Below are 19,297 nucleotides of genomic sequence, written 5' to 3' on the forward strand. Positions count from 1 at the left end.
ACGATTTTTTTTAAGAAGTGTAGAAAAGAAGAAGAAGATGATTGTCAGAAATTTTTCGTAAGGAACAATTCTAAAGATCAACAGAAATATATAACCTGCTTGCAACTTTTCAGAAAATGTTGCAAACTTTTAGAAAATTCTGCCTGTTGGGAAAAGATTTGCAACTTTTCAGAAAAGGTTGCAACCTTTCGGAAGGAAATATTTTAAATTATTCTGAGAAAGAAAGAAAAGGGTTGAGATTTTTAATTAATTAATTAATTAATTAAATAAATAATAATTAATTACAATTAAAGGAAATTTGGTCCAAAAAGATTATCAATCAATCAGATCATTTGACCAAATCCGAAGCCGAAGCCGAGCGACGACAACGACGACGCGAGGGGAGACCCTTTTCTTGACCCTTTAGCAACATGAAGGAGTGCTTCTACTTTTAAGGAATAAACATTTTCTTTCCACCACCTATGTGAGACAAATGCTTATTTCATAAAGCAAGAGGGAACAACTCATTTTTTTCTCCACTTTTTTTCCTCCATTTCTCATTCAACCTATCAATTAAACCCAACAATCCCCCACATGAATGGGGAATAACTATAAGATAAAGAAATGCACGGATAAGTGTGTGATATACAATCGAAGATTAATTGCATCTGGATAAGTAGGTTTTCCTTTGAACTTTTCATAGTGAACTTATATAGGATATACTCAATCAATCGGTGATGCGATATCTTTGAACCGTCGAACTTTGTTGTATAACTAGACAACATAAGTCACACAATTAACCCTCAACCATCTATGGTTCTCACGGTTGTGTTCGTTTCAGCCATGAACATTGCCTGATTTCGTGAATGCATAGAGAATGGGCCTTTACCTTCATTCCCCTTGAAGCGGCTTACACTTCGCACTCACATATGTGATTTTTAAACGCGTAGTCCTATAGACACACTATCTAGTCATTTTCTGCTAGACTTAGATAATCATTAAAAAAACTTTAATGCTTTATTAACTCATTAAAAAGCCTTAAGATTTTATCCTTGTTTCTGAACAATGTCATCATCACGAGAATGGGTTGAGTTATTTGACAATGTTGAGCCGTCATTCATAACTTTATTTGATCTTTTTGAACCTAGTTCTTAGGATCTCCAGTCTACTAGGTAGAGTTACTGCCATGATGACTTGTCATAGGCCTTAACCCCATTCCCCTCGATAATCTTTCAACAGCCTCTCTCTAGATAGGCCTTTCATTAGTGGATCCGATACGTTATCTCTTGACTTTACGTAGTTAATAGTGATAACCCCACTAAAGAGTAGTTGTCTAACAGTATTGTTTCGCCGTCGAATGTGACGCGATTTTCCGTTATACATAACGCTTTCTGCCCTACCTATTGCCGCTTGGATATCACAATGTATTATATAGGTACCAAAGGTTTGGGCAAAAATGGAATATCTTCAAAGAAATTTCGAAGCCATTCAGCTTCTTCACCGGCCTTGTCTAAAGCTATAAATTCATATTCCATTGTAGAGCGGGCGATGCATGTCTGTTTTGATGATTTTTAAGACACTGCTCCTCCACCAACGGTGAAAACGTATTCACTTGTGAATTTAACTTTAGATGATCCGGTGATCCAGTTTGCATCACTATACCCTTCAATTAGTGCAAAATATTTATTATAATGCAATGCATAATTGTTATATCCCGTATTTTATACTGTGGGATATTTTAAGGTAGCCGTGGTGAAGTTAAGGGAGTGACCATCTTCCAAAATATTTTTTAATATACAAGTTGGTTATGAACATTAATAGTGTGGAAATATTGAGAAAGGCTAAGGGCAAAAAGAAAAATTCACAAAGTAGCCTTTATATATATATGTTAATGACTTTTAGTCATCCTTATCCCTTAAGTTGCAAATTCTTCCAAAAGATTCTAGAAAATTCAAGAACAAGAAAGAAGAGAAGAGAAGAAACTAGAGAGGGAGAAAGCCACGATTTGGAGGGAAAAAAAGGTGAGTTCTTCATTTTTGCTCCGTAAATTAATTATCTAGGGTATACCACGATGTTATGAAGGTATTAGTAATGAAAATTTATGGTTTGAAGCAGCCCAAAACGTTACCAAACAGCCCCGAAGTTTCAGCTGCGCTAAATGAAATCCCGAGGCGAGTTTTGACGAGTTTGATGAGTTCCAGAAAAGGTAAGAGTTTCTCTTTTGAACTGGAGTTTATGATGAGTTTATGAGGTATATTACATGTAGTAAATGATGCTGGAAGTGGAAAAATTGCACAAGGATGCTTGACGTAAAAAATAAGCTAAATTAAAGTCGTAGTAAGTCGTGTGTTGTGTTGCCGTTGTGGGGCTGCGGGTGCAGCTGGTGGGGTTGTGTGTTGCAGGGCCTTAAAGTGATTTAAAAAGGGCCGGGGTGCTGCTGGTTTCAGACACACAACCCTCCGTTTGGTATGGTTAAAGATTTTGTGAAATAAAGATTAAAAACTCTATTTTTGTATCGTAGTTTGGGGCTAGTTGTTTGGAGCTTGTATTGTGTAAAGTTGAAGTGAATTACTTGTAAATATTTTGCTGGTTGTTGTTGTTGGTATGGTTGTTGACATTGTGACCGAGTTGAAATCTCGGGGATGTTGAAGTTATAGGGGAAATGCTGCCCAATTTTCCGTAGCATCGGAACTAGTAACAAACTAGTCGGGGGTAATGGATAAGGAAATGAATCCTATTAGTATTTGGTTGTGGAGTGGGCTATTGGAAAGTGAAAGTCTATTAATCTTAGTATTACTTTCATGTCAATAGGTTAAGGAGGTATCAAGGCAAGCCGGATTTCAATTAATCCCGAAAAAGGTATGTAAAGCTATCTTCTTTTCTTTTGGCATGTCTTAGCCTTAAGTGATGGATATACGAAATGTGGGGATAATTCCATTCATAGAACTCCAAGTATGACTCATAAGTCTTATTTACTTCTCGATGGTAGAATTCCTGTACTAGTTGAGTTATTGCCTCTCAAGGCTTATATACGATGGAGAGTAGCAAGTATGTGAAGCTACCTTTCCTTCTTTTTGCATGTTTTTACATAAGTTATGATGTTATGATGAAATGTTTATGGTATCGAGTCCCTTGATGGGCCAAGTACGATATATGTTACTATCTAAGGATCGGGCCGAACGTTCCACGGCACATATGTATATAATGACTTTATGAGGGAAAGTAGAGGGTATGTAAAGCCTATTCCCTTTCTTTTTTTTGGCATGGCCCATAGAAAGTCACGGACGAAGAATGCACAAAGTCATCAAGAAGCTCTTATTCTTAAGTACACTAAGATGGCTAACGTTTTTAATTTCCTAAAACTTATGTCCTTTTGCCTCGATTCATGTGAAAGTTTCCAATCATCCTAAGTTGGTATAATTTAGGTTGTGGTATAAAGCATGATTCTTATTCACTCCTTTAAGCTAGAACCCTTCTAATAATTGAACTATGGCCTCTCAAGTTTTTTTTTTCTATACCTTGGGAAGTAGTAAGTAGGTAAAGTTAATCTTTTTTTTTATATGAACATCATGAAATAAATAGATGAAGTATGGGTGATCCCAAGGAAGCCCCATTCTCAAGGCTACTAAGATGGCCATTTTCTTGACTTCCAAAAGATATTTTATTACGCCTTGATATGAGTAGATGACTCCAAAAGTGCTACTTTAATGCAAACTATAAGAATACTCCAAAGGTACTTGTTATGACTATTGTCTTAATTTTTGAGAGATAGTTCATTTGAATTACTGTAACATCCCCTAAAAACGTTGTATACGATGTTTCAATTTTTGCCTAAACATGATACAACCTCTGTATTTTGGTCATAACTTTTCATAGGAATATCCAAATTGAGTGATTCAAATTTCTGAGTAACCACAAGATCATTACCTACAACTTTTATGAAGACTATATTTTAAGATTCGGAGGTTAAGTAGGTCAAATAAATTAAATTTTGTAAGGTAGGATGCTGTGATGGAAATGAGTGTTTATAGAAGAAAAATCATATCTCATTGTAGGTTTATCCAAATTGGTTGATTCTTGAACTATATGAAACTAGACTTCCATATCTACAATTCTTAGAAAGACACCAAATCCTAATAAGGAATTTATCTTATTCAAACGCAGCTCCCAAAAAGAGTATTCTGTCAAAGATAACTCATTTCACCTACCATAGAAAGATCTAGATACATTTGACATCACTCATGACATAAATTGTCCTCCATTTAACATCATCCATGACATCAATATATTCCACTAAATTTTCAGATTTTTTTATTTATAATTATTTTATTTATTGTTAGGTCCCTCTTTCCCACCTATAAATACCCACCTTATTTCCTCATTTTATTCATCAAGCTTTCTCAAGCAAATCTTCTCTTTATACATTTCTTTACACATTCTCAAATATAGTTTTAGTTCTTAGTAGTGAAGAAATACTATTCCGGTGATTCATATACTCCGGGTAGTACACAAAACATTCCGGCAAGGAGAGAAGCTAGGACTCAAGAGTGTTCATTAAGTCTTTCGGTACCAACTAAAGCTTCGGTTTCCAGGTATGTAAGGTTTCAATGAGAGTATTCCTTCCACTCTCATGCCTAAATTATTTTGAGTATATGATAAATTATATTTATTTTCTTTAAGATTTACTCTAAGTTATGTGGGTATTTATCCATGGGTCTTCCACCCATGTAGTCCAAAAACTCTTTCAATTAAATATCTTAATTTCAAGTAATATTTTCTTATGTTAATTCTTAATTTTTCTTAATAGCATAAATCATGGTTAAACTAATGATTATTGCTCTATTTTGATGCAACATAATTTTATATATATGAATTGATGGTTTACAAGTAATTTCTCTATTTATCTCTTTAAAGGTTCTTGAAATTAATGGTGGGTTGTTTAAAGCATGATTTTAATTAATGGATTTCAAAGTATTTATGTATATTTATTTACATATATATTTGTAAGTTGAAGTGATTTAAACCCACCTAGTTTTACTATGTTTTTAATAAAGTTTGACTTGAAAGCTTTGACTCCAAATGAATATTTATGAAAGCAATATTTATGATCAAAAGAAGAGTCTTATGAAATGAAAGAATGATGAAATGATATGAATGATGGATTCTTTATGCAATAAGGACAATTATTGCATATTTGAATTATCAAATGTTTTAATGAGCTATTCTACCGAATATGATGTTTGAATTCTCAAGTTATATGCTATGAATATTTTGAAGTATTAAATTATTCCGTGGGATTGACTTAGCACCGAATGAGGCATTGAGGTGGTATTTGGTAAGGGAATCCTAGTAGCAACCCCTTGTCTCATTAACTATGTGCCAACATAGGAGCCCTTGTAGGCTTAGGCTAATGAATCCATAAATAACCCTTAAAGTTAAAGTTAAAGAAATAAATGAAGTTGATGGAGTTCTACCTGGCAAGTAGTCTCCCCGGCCAACGTAGGGGGTTATATTGGATTCCATATAATAGCTCGCATAGTCTTAAATGTCGGTTATGGTTATTTTCCCACAAAATCAATGTTTTAAAGGATATCCATATGATTTATTATGCATGTATTACATTATGTTCCATATGACATAAATGTTATAATATTTCCTCAATGTTCATGCATCCTTACATACTTAGTACATTCAAAGTACTAACGCATACTCTTTTGCCTACATGATATCACCATGTAGGGATCGGTGCTCCTCCTCGTTCTCCTCCACGTGGCTAGTTGATATTCCATTGAAGACTACTTTTGGTGAGTTCCCATGTTCCGGGAACAATACTCCTTTATCTTTCTAGCTTATGATATGTTAAGATATTTTATTATGGCATTTCTTCTATTATGAGTGATGGTGAGCTAGGAACTTGTCTTAGCCCCATTAAATCTAATAGTTAGAGGTATTGTTGGACATATGTAAGTTGAAGATTTATAATTATGATTTCTGCTTGTCTATTTATCATCATTACCTATGAAAGGCTAAAAAAATGCTAAGAGACTTGTTTGAGGTACTTTTGGGTTCCTCATTCGCCATGTCACGTCTAGGCCCTAGGTTTGGGTCGTGACAATTACCAAATGTTTTAATGAGCTATTCTACCGAATATGATGTTTGAATTCTCAAGCTATATGCCATGACTATTTTGAAGTATTAAACTATTCCGTGGGATTGACTTAGCACCGAATGGGTTATTGAGGTGGGATTCGGTAAGGGAATCCTAGTAGAAACCCCTTGTCTCAATAACTATGTGCCAACATAGGGGCCCTTGTAGGCTTAGGCTAATGAATCCATAAATAGCCCTTAAAGTTAAAGTTAAAGAAATGAATGAAGTTGATGGAGTTCTACCTGGCAAGTAGTCTCCCCGGCCAACGTAGGGGGTTATGTTGGATTCCATATAATAGCTCGCATAGTCTTAAATGTCGGTTATGGTTATTTTCCCACAAAATCAATGTTTTAAAGGATATCCATATGATTTATTATGCATGTATTACATTATGTTCCATATGACATAAATGTTATAATATTTCTTCAATGTTCATGCATCCTTACATACTTAGTACATTCAAAGTACTAACGCATACTCTTTTGCCTACATGATATCACCATGTAGGGATCGGTGCTCCTCCTCGTTCTCCTCCACGTGGCTAGTTGATATTCCATTGAAGACTACTTTTGGTGAGTTCCCATGTTCCGGGAACAATACTCCTTTATCTTTCTAGCTTATGATATGTTAAGATATTTTATTATGGCATTTCTTCTATTATGAGTGATGGTGAGCTAGGAACTTGTCTTAGCCCCATTAAATCTAATAGTTAGAGGTATTGTTGGACATATGTGTAACACCCCTTAAAATGTTATTGATTCATGGATCCTTTCATTCATGAAGTCCAAATAAATTATCAAAAAAAAAAACTATTTAATTCAAGCATGAAACTTTATGGATTTTCATATCATGATTCTAATTGCATAGATTATTAAATATTTGAAGTTTAATCACCTATCTTATGTTAGTTTATGTTGGCTCTTAAATGCATTAATTTTTTTTTTAATGATTAATGAAAGGTCCTTATATGAAGACATAAAAATGTTTTAAAGTATTTTGATTATATTATGATCTCTCATGCCTAAAGTATTTTGATCATAATTATTTCTCTCATTACTAAAGTATTTTGATTATATTATGATCTCTCATGCCTAAAAATATTTTTATCATATTATGATCTCTCATTACTAAAGTATTTTGATCATAATTATATTCTCTAATGACTAAAGTATTTTGATTATATTATGATCTCTCATGTCTAAAGTATTTTGATCATAATTATTTCTCTCATGACTAAAGTATTTTGATTATATTATGTTCTCTCATGACTAAAGTATTTTGATCATGTTCTAAAGTATTTTGATCATATTCTAAAAGTATTTTGATCATGTTCTCTCATGCCTAAAGATTTTGATCATGTTCTAAAGTATTTTGATCATGTTCTAAAAGTATTTTGATTATGTTCTCTCATGCCTAAAGTAATTTGGGCATAACTTTTCATAAGATGGTCCAAATTAGGTGATTCAAATTTCTGAATAACCACAACATTATTACCTACAACTTTCATGAAGAACATATCTTAAGATTCAGATTTTAAGTAGATCAAATAAATTGATCTTTGCAAGACATAGTGCTGTGACGGAATGGAGTATTTGTAGAATAAAATTCATATCTCGATGTAGAATGATCCAAATTAGGTGATTCAAATTTCTGAGTAACCACAACATCATTACCTACAACTTTCAAGAAGAATACATCTTAAGATTTGGAGTTTAAGTAGATCAAATAAATTGATCTTTGCAAGACATAGTGCTGTGACGGAATGGAGTGTTTGTAGAATAAAATTCATATCTCGATGTAGAATGCTCCAAATCGGATGATTCTTGAACTAACTGAAACTAGACTTCTATATCTACAATTCTTATGAAGACACTAAATTCTAATAAGGAATTTATCTTATTCAAACGCAGCTTCGAAAACGGATATTCCGTTAAAAGAGATTTCATCTCACCTACCATAGAAAGATCTAGAACCATTTGACATCATCCATGACACCAAAATTTTCCATTGAATTTTTAAGATCATCCTTTATGATTATGTTTATTTATGGTTAGATCCCTCCTCCACACCTATAAATACCCACCTTATTTCCTCATTTTATTCATCAAGCTTTCTTAAGCATTTCTTCTCTCTATATACTTCTTCTCAAATATAGTTTTAGTTTTAGTAGTATAAAAATACTACTCCGGTTATTCTTATACTCCGGGTAGTACACAAAATGCTTCGGCGAGAAGAAAAGGCTAGGGGTCCAAGAGTGTTCCAATTCGAAGTAAAGCTTCCGATTTAAGGTATGTAAGGCTTTCATAGCATTGGATTGAGTTCGTCCATGCGCCCAATATTTAAATTTATTATAATTGAGTTATAGTTGAGTTTTATCCAAATCTTGAATTCTAAATAAATTAATTCTTCTTCTATTGAGTTTGATATATTTATGCATTAATATTATTATTATTGTTATCTCTCATATTATTGGAATTATTGTTCATGGCTACTTTCCCATGAATCCTAATTGATTTGATGTTCATGAATATTTTTACACATATTTTGAGTAAAGATGTTGGCTTTTTATTATTTTCATTGATAAAAAGAAGTTATATGAATTAATACTATATATGTATTTTATTGAGTTTTGAAAGAGCAAAAGAGTTGAATTTGAATGAATTTGAGAAAAATGATATTTTGAGCAAGATGTTTTGATGAGATGTAAATGATGTTTTTTGGAAGTATAATGATTGATGAACATGAAATGAGATGAGTTTGATGATTTAAATTAAAGTCCAATGAGACTAGATGATGAGTTTAATATGAGCACATATTTTGGGAGTAGTATTGAGCACCGAGTTGGGTAAGAGTTTAATTGACTCAAACCCCAGAACTACGTAGCCAGCGTAGGATGGAGGCTATGCCTCTTAAGTCCCTAAAAGAGGACTTTGATGAGTGGATCCAAGATGATGATGTCCTTTACCCTGGCAAGGTATTGGATGGATGTGGCAACGACATCGCTTCGTTGTATCATCGCTAGCTCATAAGTGATGGTTGTCGGTTAGAGAAACTCCCAACTGAGTAAGCATTGCTTATTACTATTATTTTTATTATTATATTTTAAACTTGCATTACATATTGATGTTGAGATGATGTTGAGTTCTGAGCTGAGTTTTCTTGAGAGGAGTTTCTTGATATCTATCCTTACCTTCCTGCCATTTTACATACTCGTACATTCCACGTACTGACGTCATTCGACCTGCATCGTTTTATGATGCAGATACAAGTGTTAGAGATCCTCAACAGGCGCATCGTTGAAGATCATTTCTTTTCGGCTATTTGGTGAGTCCTTCTTGTATTCGAAGGAACTCCTTATCCTTTTATTATTGTTGAGTGTGATGTTTCTTTTGAGGTAGCCATGGACATGTCATTGGCACCATCTAAGAGTATTAGAGGCTTCATAGACAGAGTTTGATGATGTAATCCGAGTAGTTCTCCTTAGAAACTACTTCTTTTAAGAATTATCATTTTTTTCTTTTAATATTGATGATGACAAGCCCACATTAGTATTCTTAAGTCTTCCGCTGATGAACAAATGAGTAATGAGATCAAGTGGTTCTCTCGGAAGCCAGAGATGGTTTCTGAGTGCCGGCCACGCCTAGGGTACCCTCCCGGGGCGTGACAATATGTAAGTTGAAGATTTATAATTATGATTTCTGCTTGTCTATTTATCATCATTACCTATGAAAGACTAAAAAAATGCTAAGAGACTTGTTTGAGGTACTTTTGGGTTCCTCATTCGCCATGTCACGTCTAGGCCCTAGGTTTGGGTCGTGACAATTACCAAATGTTTTAATGAGCTATTCTACCGAATATGATATTTGAATTCTCAAGCTATATGCCATGACTATTTTGAAGTATTAAACTATTCCGTGGGATTGACTTAGCACCGAATGGGTTATTGAGGTGGGATTCGGTAAGGGAATCCTAAAAGCAACCCCTTGTCTCATTAACTATGTGCCAACATAGGAGCCCTTGTAGGCTTAGGCTAATGAATCCATAAATAGCCCTTAAAGTTAAAGTTAAAGAAATGAATGAAGTTGATGGAGTTCTACCTGGCAAGTAGTCTCCCCGGCCAACGTAGGGGGTTATGTTGGATTCCATGTAATAGCTCGCATAGTCTTAAATGTCGGTTATGGTTATTTTCCCACAAAATCAATGTTTTAAAGGATATCCATATGATTTATTATGCATGTATTACATTATGTTCCATATGACATAAATGTTATAATATTTCTTCAATGTTCATGCATCCTTACATACTTAGTACATTCAAAGTACTAACGCATACTCTTTTGCCTACATGATATCACCATGTAGGGATCGGTGCTCCTCCTCGTTCTCCTCCACGTGGCTAGTTGATATTCCATTGAAGACTACTTTTGGTGAGTTCCCATGTTCCGGGAATAATACTCTTTTATCTTTCTAGCTTATGATATGTTAAGATATTTTATTATGGCATTTCTTCTATTATGATTGAGGGTGAGCTAGGAACTTGTCTTAGCCCCATTAAATCTAATAGTTATAGGTATTATTGGACATATGTAAGTTGAAGATTTATTATTATGATTTCCGCTTGTCTATTTATCATCATTACCTATGAAAGGCTAAAAGAATGTTAAGAGGCTTGTTTGATGTACTTTCGGGTTCCTCATTCGCCATGTCACGTCTAGGCCCTAGGCTTGGGTCGTGACAGATTAGTCCAACAAGTCTCTAATGATGGTTTAAATTGCTAGGGTTACTCACTACTCCACTCGTGTATACTGTGATACATCTTTCACCGAGTCTCGGGTCAGCATTACTATATAATATATGGATCGGGCCGAACGTTCCTCGGCATTACTATATAATATATGGATCGGGCCGAACGTTCCTCGGCATTACTATATAATATATGAATTGAGTCGAACGTTCCTCGGCATTACTATATAATATATGGATCGGGCCGAACGTTCCTCAGTATTACTATATAATATATGGATCGGGTCGAACGTTCCTCGGTATTACTATATAATATATGGATCAGGCCGAACGTTCCTCGGTATTACTATATAATATATGGATTGGCCCGAACATTCCTCGGCATTACTATATAATATATGGATCGGACCGAACGTTCATCGGTATTACTATATAATATATGGATCGAGTCGAACATTCCTCGGTATTTCTATATGATAAATGGATCAGATCGTACGTTCCACGGCATTATTATATGAGATAGCACTAATAGCACATAAATGCTTATGATAACAGAGTGATGAGGTTGTTACACTGGATCCCCGGACGGGCCGGGTATAGTATGCGATGATAGTATGTATGACTTTATTTTACGAGATGCAGGTACAGTGGTTTGTTGAATGTTATACTTACCCCTGCATCCCTATGTTAGTTGTGCCCTCCTTTTGATGTTTTATACTTTACATACTCAGTACATATGTCGTACTAACCCCCTTTTTTTGCGTTTCATGCCCGCAAGTACAGACGCACGCTTTGGGGATCCGCCAGGTTAGGATTCCACTCAGTAAATTTGGAAGAAGCTCCATTGAATTGGAGCCGAGTTTTGGTACTAAACCTTCTATGTATATATTTATTTGATTACGGGTACGGTGGGGGCCTTGTACCGCCTTATGTTACTGTTCTTTCTCTTAGAGGTATGTAGACATGTATGTGGGTTGTATATGTATGCGTGTAAGGTTGTGCCTATATGTTATGATAGCCTTGTCGGCTCATATATTGTCTTGCTTGTTGGTACACTATGACTCAAATAGGAGACATGTTTACTTATAGTTAGCAGGGGTATACGCGAGTGTCCAACTCGGGCACCCGTCACGGCCTACGGAGTTAGGTCGTGACAATAATTTTGGGTGTGTTTCAAATACCCCAAGACTCATTTCATTGCCATCCAATGAGTTTGATTAGGATTACTCGTGAATTGACTCAGCTTGCTAATAGCACATGCTATATCTGGTTATGTACAATTCATAATATATATCAAACTTCCCAAAACTCGTGCATAGTCCAATTGTGAGTCACTTTCACCTTCAGTCTTTTGAAGTGCAAAACTTACATCAATTGGAGTTTTTACAACATTGAAATTTAGATACTTGAACTTATCAAGTATCTTTTCAATATAATGTGATTGTGATAATGCTAGACTTTGTGGAGTTTTATGAATCCTAATTCCTAAGATCAAATCAGCAACCCCCAAGTCTTTCATATCAAATTTGCTAGCAAGCATATGCTTTGTAGCATTCACATCGGCAATATCTCTACTCATTATTAACATGTCATCAACATATAAACAAACAAGAACTTCAGGATTTGGAGTATTTTTAATGTAAACACATTTGTCACACTCATTAATCTTAAATCCATTTGCCAATATTGTTTAGTCAAATTTTGCATGGCATTGTTTAGGTGCTTGTTTAAGTCCATAAAGTAACTTAACAAGTTTGCACACTTTTCTTTCTTTACTAGAAACTACGAAACCCTCAGGTTGTTTCATGTAAATTTCTTCCTCCAATTCTCCATTTAAGAAAGTCGTCTTGACATTCATTTGATGGATTTCAAGACCATATACGGCTGCCAGTGCCACTAACACCCGAATAGATGTTATCTTTGTTACCGGCGAGTATGTGTCAAAGTAATCAAGGCCTTCTTTCTGTCTATATCCTTTGACCACAAGTCTTGCCTTATATTTATCAATAGTGTCATCGGCTTTCATTTTCCTTTTAAAAATCTATTTTAATCCTAGAGGTTTATTTCTAGGAGGAAGATCAACCAATTCCCATGTAATGGTTGTTCAAAATTGATTGAATCTCACTATTGACTGCCTCTTTCCAAAATACTGAATCAAAAGAAGACATTGTTGCTTTAAATGTTTGAGGCTTATTTTCAAGCAAGAATGTCACAAAATCTGGTCCAAAGGAAGTAGATATCCTTCGACGTTTTCTACGCCTTGGATCCTTTTCGGTTGGTTTACTTTCCTTTGGCTCTTCTCGCAGTCATTTAGATCTTTCACTTGAGGACTCACATTCTATTTTATACGGATAAATATTTTCAAAGAATTTAGCATTATTTGATTAAATTACCGTATTAATATAAATTTTGGGATTTTCTGATTTGCGAACCAAAAATTGACAAGCTTTGTTGTTTGTAGCATAGCCAAAAAAAATATAATCCACGATCTTTGGTTCAATTTTTACCCTTTTGGGTAAAGAAACTTGGATCTTTGCTAAACACCCCCACACTTTGAAATATTTCAAGTTGGATTTTCTTCCTTTCCATAGTTCATATGGAATAGATTGTGTTTTGCTGTGGGAAACTCTGTTGAGTATTCGATTAGCTGTAAGGATAGCTTCCTCTCACAAGTTCTGCGGTAAATCAGAACTTATTAATAAAGTATTCATAATTTCTTTTAATGTTCGGTTTTTCCTTTCCGCAATTCAATTTGATGTGGTGTGTAGGGGCAGTAGTTTGATGAATAATTCCATATTCTAAACATATATCTGCAAAAGGAGATTCGTATTCTCCACCCCTATCACTTCTAATCATTTTTATCTTTTTGTTCAATTGATCTTCTATTTCATTCTTGTATTGCTTAAATGCATCAATTGTTTCATCCTTACTATTAAGCAAATACATATAACAATATCAAGTGCAATCGTCAATAAAAATTATAAAATACTTTTTCCCACCACGAATGATATTGACTTCATATCACAAATGTCTGTGTGAATCAATTCTAAGGGATCGGAATTCCTTTCAATAGATTTATAAGGATGCTTAGCATACTTAGATTCAACACATATTTGACATTTTGATTTATTGCACTCAAAGTTAGGAAATACATTTAAGTTAATTAGTTTTCACAAGGTTTTATGATTGACATGTCCTAAAAGTGAATGTCATAATTTATTCGTTATTTGCTTTCACATAACGCTTTGAACTTCTTGTACTTCTTATCAGTATCTAACCTCTTTTTATGCTTCTATTGAGCCGAGGGTCTCTCAAAAACAGTCATACTACCTTGGTAGGAGTAAGGTCTGTGTACACTTTACCCTCCCCAAACCCCAAGTTCTGATATTTCACTGGGTTGTTGTTGTTGTTGTTGTTGTTGTAAGTAAGAAGAAGCTTAAACTTTATTATCATCAACAACCATTACATTTAGTTTGAAAAGATCCTCAGTGAGGTAGCTTTTTCCTAAATACATTTTATTCTTATTGACAACTACTCTGTCTGAAACTAGAACACACTTGAATCCATTTTTGATAAGAAGACCGACAGAAATCAAGTTCTTTCTCATTTCTGGAATATGATAAATTTTGTTCAGCGTCACCACCTTGACGGATGTCATTTTCAAAAATACTCTACCATATCCTTCAACCTTAGCCGTTGCAGAATTTCCCATATAAATAGTCGCATCAGGTGCAGCAGGGGAATAAGTAATGAAGGCTTCTCGGACCGCACAAACATGCGACGTAACTCCTGAATCAAGCCACCATTCTTTGGAATTTCTTACCAGGTTGTATTCCAATAGCATTGCACACAGATCATCCATGCCTTTTTTATTCTCCATCATATTGGCTTGTCCCTTTCCCTTGTCCTTTTTCGGGAGACGACAATCTGGAGCTTTGTGGTCAGCTTTCCCACAATTATAACAATTGCCCTTGAATTTTTTCTTGTTCTGCTCCTTATTCTTTTCAAAAGGTTTCTTTCTTTTCTTATTCTTTGGAGCAGCATCTTCAACGATGTTCGCTCCCATAATTATTGAATATCCACGCGACTTCTTTTTGGCTGTTTTGTTATCTTCCTCAATCTTGAGTCGAATCACAAGATCTTCCAACTTCATTTTCTTGCGCTTGTGCTTTAGATAATTTTTAAAATCTCTCCACGAAGAAGGCAACTTTTCTATCATTGCAGCCACTTGAAATGCTTCATTAACTATCATACCTTCAGCAATAAGGTCATGAAAAATAAGTTGTAGTTCTTGAACTTGGGTTCCAATGGTTTTGCTATCTATCATTTTATAGTCTAAAAACTTAGCAACCACAAATTTTTGTAATCATACGTCTTCAGTCTTATACTTCTTCTCAAGTGCATCCCACAATTCTTTAGAAGTTTTCATAGCACTGTAGACATTTTACAAATCATTATCCAAAGCACTTAGGATGTAGCCCTTGCATAGAAAATCCACTTGTGTCCATACCTCAGAAATCATAATTTTTTTATTGGCCGACATATCAGCAGCAGGCACAGGAGGGTCTTCATTGGTGAATTTCTGCATACCAAGAGTGGTAAGCCAAAAGAACACCCTTTGCTGCCATCCTTTGAAGTTGGCTCCAGAAAATTTCCCTGATTTTTCCGTCGGTGGCACAGCAATGCGACTTGTTGCAGCAATAGTTGCAGAAGTAGTAGCAGTTTCACTTGTCATTTCTTTTCACTGTCAAAATAGACAAACTGTCTTAATACTTCAGAATATCAAACTTTTTACAACAACAACGATGAAGTTTTTATATTCTTCAAATCATTATACAAGTATGAACTTTAATATTCCAACAAAGTTTTTATACTCTTCAAGTCAGAATATTCATTTCATACAGAGTAGAAAACCACACAGATTTTAGTCTTCAAAATAGAATATAGTTTAATATGAAAGAAAACAAAATAATAATAATTTTCTTAAGATTGTTAGTAATTTGTATTGTAAAACGTTGAAACAGTAACAATAATTTCTCAAAATAAAAGACAGAAACTAAAAATAAGAACAGTATCTGAAAAATTATGTAAGAACAAAAATTGAGCCCACTGAAAGCACAGTGTGTCCTTAAGAAAATTATCTCCCTCAACGTACCAGGATAGAACGATTTACTCACCAAAAATAGGGGTACATCAAATTAAGGTAATTGCGAACCACTCGAAGGCAATATATCACACGGTTGTTTTTAAGAAGTGCAGAAAAGAAGAAGATGATGATTGTCAGAATTTTTTCGTAAGGAACAATTCTGAGGATCAACAGAAATATATAGCCTGTTTGCAACTTTTCAGAAAAGGTTGCAACCTTTCGGAAAATTCTGCCTGTTGGGAAAATGTTGCAATCTTTCGGAAGAAAATGTTTTAAATTAATCCGGGAAATAAAGAAACGGGTCGGGTCACGTTCAGAATTTTCAATTAATTAATTAATTAATAATTAATTACAATTAAAAAAAAATTGATTCAAAAAGATTATCAATCAAATTATTTGACCAAATCCAAAGCCAAACGACGACGACAACAGTGCGAGGGGAGATTCTTTTCTTGACCCTTTAGCAACATGAAGGAGTTCTTCTACTTTTAAGTAGGAGACCTTTTCTTTCCACCACCTATGTGGACAAATGTTTATTTCATAAAGCAAGAAGGAACAACTCATTTTTTACTCCATTTCACATTCAACCTATTAATTAAACTCAACATTAAGAAGATTAGAAGGATATATTTTTTTTCTGATGTCCTTTATTCTCCTAAGAAGTTTTTTTTATAGGCCACAAAAGTTAAAATCGTCATTTCAATGTTAAACGACTACATGCCACTAAAAAGACTACTTAGTAGCACATGCTTGCGTTCTAGACTCTTCGCTTGAAACTAATTGGAAGAGATCGAGATTGATTGTCGACCTCCCCAAGAATAATGATGAGGTTGTCCATCTCTAAGGTGACCTTTTCCTAGGAAATAGTCTGGTAGGATGTCGGATGACAGGATAACCTTATATACAGGCAGATCGCACTGGGAGCCTTTAACGCTATATGGGACGTTAGTTTGTGTTGCAATTCTAATTTTCTGATAAACTGAAAAATGTTGTCAACAACCTAATAAATGTTGTAAAATCAGAATAATATGTATAGTAAATAAAGAGAGACAAGAGATATTGTATTTTACGAGTACTATATATACTTAAGTGTCTGCAATAAAAAATTTAAAACCTTTATTTATAAGATTATATTGAGTAACATTAACGATGTCAAAAGCATGCATTAACCTTTGAGAATGTGGAAAAAAAATATGGAATTGTAAAAGATCAATAAGCAAATAGTGAATGTGTGGATATTACTTTCATAATAAAGGTGGAAATTATACTTAGGAGTTATGGACATCTATAATTGCATTTTCTGGCTAGTAACATATTAGCTTTTTCATTTGAAAATTTTAATTAATTTTATTTACTACCACATATTCCATAAAATCATTAACATCTCCTTCTAGGAGAAAAATATTTCATTATGGTCATGGTCAAAACCTTTAAAGGTAAAAAATATCTTTTGCTTTTACCTTTCGGTAGTTTATGATAAGATATGCTAAAATATTTGTAATAATAAACTAAAGTACGTGGCCAATGACCTTTGTGACAAAATATTATTTCTTTATTTTATCAAATCCCATAAACGTAATAGTTGCGGTACTTATCCAATCATACGTGAGCACGTCCTTATACATAATTTTTGACACATTCACTTTCATGAATGGTGAATATTCACGATATTTATCAAAAGTCACATTCTCTTCAAGAAATGAATTATCATCATTCAACATCACTTTAATAGTTCAAGTTTTCCTCCACTTTAATTTTTATTATATTCCTTTCTGGTTTGGTAGCACGGTAATCACATGCCCAATGATCTTTCATACAAAATTGATAGTAAAAATATTATCTTCATATTTTGAAAGATCATTTGAAGGATTCATAATGTTCTTCCTTTTTATAATTATTACGATGATGACTTTTATTACTTTGTCCCTCCATGTTCACATTCATACATTCTATCGCTTGTCTATTTCAGACTTATTATGCATTACTATATATCATAAGGGATTGATTCAATGAGACGGATTTCATAATATTTTAATCACGAGCATATTATTTTTGCCTTGTAAATCATCATTAATATGGTTTATGGAGACTCAAATCCAACGTCTTGCTCATATATATACATATATATAAAATGTGTTAGGTCATAATATGATGAGACTTGAAATCCAAGATCTTATATTAGCATCATCATGCAACATGACTCAAAACCCGATTTCTCACCTCTTAATGCGATAGGACTGTAATTCACCATCTTACCTTCAACTAACGACATAATCTGAAATTCACCCTCAAATTTCGTAAAATTGAATTTTACAGTTCCAAACAAAGATACAATGAAAAATTGTCATTTTCATTTTATCATAAAAATAAAAAAAAACTACCGTATTTTTTTTAAAAAAATAAAAATAATATATATATATATATATATATATATTATTAATAATTGTAAATCTAACTATGGATCTTATCCCCAACTTAGTTATGTCTTAACTCTTAAGCTGTTAGTTAATTAGTATCTGTAACTGTTTTTTGCAGTAATATATTTGATAGTTGCTATTACAATAAAATTATTTAACAGCCAAATTATTGTGTGCACTGATATTGCTGAAAACAAATTATTAATTAACTTATTAATTCTATTTTTTGGTGGCATAATTGTGTTTTTTTTTGGAGAGTTTAAAAAAAGGGATAACTTCTGACTTAATGAAAATTAAAGGATCTTATGCCTTAAGTTTCCTAAATTTATGCCATGTGAATTAAATACAACGTAATTTATGTCGGACAGGACAAAAAAATTCTTAACTCTTGCCTTATAAAATTAGATCATAATTAAAAATATTTTAATTCATAAATTTCCATTAAATGTATAACAGAGGTAAAAATTAAAAACGACCTTAAAATGGCAATCCATTCAAAAACTTGATAAAAAGGAGCTTCCTTCTCCTTCTCAATTCTCATATTCCACTGAAAAGTTGCAAGACTAATGGATATATGTTGGGATATGTTTTTGGATAATTTACATAAATTTGATAGTGTTAAGAGTTGATTACATTATTTTTTTTTACTTTTTTTTAAATTACAAAATTCTTTAAAATTTATAGATTTCAGATACATCATTGAACTTTCGGATACATCAGCAGACATCTGAATACATAGGGGAGGGATGTATCTGAGAGGGGATAAAGATGTTTAAGAGAGGGGATAGGACATCCGGATACATATGTAAGGGAGGGATGTATCCGAAAGGGGAGAGATGTATCAAAGAGGAGGGGATGTATTCG

At 33.7% G+C, this 19,297-nt stretch overlaps 1 long non-coding RNA gene across 1 annotated transcript; it reads left to right on the forward strand.

Annotated features, from left to right (window-relative positions):
- The first annotated feature begins 1,913 nt into the window (after nucleotides 1-1,913).
- LOC129877792 (uncharacterized) lies at nucleotides 1,914-6,039 on the forward strand. The gene is made up of 4 exons (XR_008763613.1): nucleotides 1,914-2,000; nucleotides 2,095-2,185; nucleotides 2,791-2,838; nucleotides 5,719-6,039. It is a non-coding gene; the product is annotated as an uncharacterized LOC129877792 (long non-coding RNA).
- The last annotated feature ends 13,258 nt before the right edge of the window (nucleotides 6,040-19,297 follow it).

The sequence above is a fragment of the Solanum dulcamara genome, chromosome 12, assembly GCF_947179165.1.
Source record: "Solanum dulcamara chromosome 12, daSolDulc1.2, whole genome shotgun sequence".
Taxonomy (NCBI): Eukaryota; Viridiplantae; Streptophyta; class Magnoliopsida; order Solanales; family Solanaceae; genus Solanum; species Solanum dulcamara.